Source organism: Cicer arietinum, unplaced genomic scaffold (genome assembly GCF_000331145.2).
Source record: "Cicer arietinum cultivar CDC Frontier isolate Library 1 unplaced genomic scaffold, Cicar.CDCFrontier_v2.0 Ca_scaffold_5769_v2.0, whole genome shotgun sequence".
NCBI lineage: Eukaryota > Viridiplantae > Streptophyta > Magnoliopsida > Fabales > Fabaceae > Cicer > Cicer arietinum.
The window spans coordinates 23,439-25,844 of record NW_027339416.1 but is presented as its reverse complement, the minus strand read 5'-3'; positions in this window follow the sequence as shown (position 1 = coordinate 25,844).

The following is a 2,406-nucleotide window of genomic DNA, read 5'->3' as shown; positions in this document are numbered from 1 at the left end:
ATATCCTAATTATGCCTAAAATGCTTGAGAAAATGGTGTTATATGTTAAATGTCTTTTAATTCTTGTGATGCTAAATGACTTTAAATAATTTTTATAGGTTCCCATTATTGCTACATATGCAGAAAAGCATCAAAGGTCATGTGCTTTTACTGCCCAGCTGCTGTTTGTGGAAAATGCTTCTTTGATGGTGGATTTGCTACTGTCGAAAGAAACAAAGGATTTTGGAGGCACTGCGCAAAACTTGCATCTCTACTTGAAAAACAAACTGATGTTGATTCTAATGGGGTAAGATATGTTTCAATCATGTGGTATGTTATATACAGCAAGAGAAAGAAATAGAAACAATCATGTGTTATTATTACACTATGTAATAATATGTTATTATTATTATTATTATTATTATTATTATAATAATAATAATATGTTACTCTATTTTATAATGAACAAACTAAAATGAATGAATTCAAATATTGTTTTAAAGATGTTCGTATAAAATAATAAAGTAACTTATTGTTTTAACTATTGATAAAAAAGTTATTATTATTATAGCAGTTTTTTTATTTTATCGAAATACAAAATTTATTAAGTAATTAAATCAACCATAATGAAAGAGATAATACAAAGATAATAATTCTCAATCTAAATGTTAGGAGGCAGTTAAAAACCAGCAAGCACAATGGACTCATTAGCTTAGCTCATTCGCAGTTCAAACTCACACCACTTCTAGAGAGAGAAATAAAACAGTGTAGAGAAAAACAATGTAGAGAGAGAGAGAGAAACACATTTATTCACAATCAATAATGAACTCTTCTCACATCTCATCTCTTCACTTCAATCTTGTTTCTGTGTCATAATCTTCAATAGTATGTAATGTAGGGATCCATGGGGTGGTCCGTTAGAGATCAACGCCACAGAGTCAGCCACCGACGAAGTTCGGAGCCGGAATATTCAGGAACTTGACAAAGCAGCTTTGTGACGTCCGTTGGATGAAACTCGACAGAGTTGGTTACTGGATCCCACTGATCAGAAGAAGAAGTATGTAGATCTGGGTTGAATCATTGTTAGCCGCAAGATCTTCGTTTGGACTGTTGGAACAATTGTTTTTGCTGCTTTTGTTGCTGGTTTTGTTACTCTTATTGTTAAAACTGTTCCTCGTCATCATCATAAACATCCTCCTCTTGATAATTATACACTTGCACTTCATAAGGCTCTTATGTTCTTCAATGCCCAAAAATGTAAGCTTTACTTCTGAATGTCCTCATGGAATGGTGAATTGTGAAAGGTGAATGGTGCTAAGACTCACTTAGATAAACAATTTATAAAACAAAACAAGTGTCTCCAGAAAACACTCTTGGAAAGGAGTACAAGTCTGGATTGACAAACTAAAAAGAAAAACCTAATCAAACAAATTAAAGCCCATGTCATCGTCACTTTCTTCCTTTGCCTCTTCCTGCAAACACAAAATATGAAGCACATTCAGTTACTTATATACAATATCATATTAAGTAGCAAGTATGGACTGCATCAAGCTATAAGTTTTTTAGTACAATATACAATATGCAGTTAATAAAGTCTGTGCAGTGCTGATTACGAACTGCATAACCTATAATAATACTACATTAAACTCAATTAATGTGAGAGCAAAATAATACCCAAAAATACTATTACTAATTGTGGATAATTACACTCAAAGAACTATTAAGCTACAATTGATAGTTGAATTCCCAAATTTCAATGAAACTACAACAATCAAATTACAATCTTGTTACCATAAAGCAATTAATATCTTTGTTGTTGTTCAGACAGTGAAATTACAAAATTTAACAGTAGGTTCACATATAAATATTCCGAACTGGGCTCAAAGAAACCAGAAACAGGACTCGGTAAATAAAAGTGAACAGTATAAAAAAAATACAGCAAGCACAAATAATCTGTTCTATGTGTTCTCAAAAACTATTAAGTCTATTTCATGTCTTTATACATCTAAAAGGGTTACAGTCTACCCGCATTAAAAAAAATTAAACCCCACTAATTATTGTCTAATCTGTTGAACATCGAGGTATACATTTAACACTACATTCAACAAAGCCTCTATGAAATGATCATCCAAACTTGAAAATGTACACAAATTTCAATTTACAATTGAAGTTTCAATAGTATTAGGTTAAAACATCAATCAATAATATATCATTACTAAATATAACCCTTAAGACAGAAACCTAATATAAAGCATTACTAACAGTACCTTCGGCCCCCCCACCGGCAGCAGCGGCAGGAGCAGATACGGCAACAGCGGCACCACCGGCAGCGCCAGCGTTCAAAACGAGATCGTCAATGCTCTTATTCTGAGGATTAAGCTTTCTTTTGCATTAGACTTTTTATGCTTTAGTTTTCTTATAGAATAT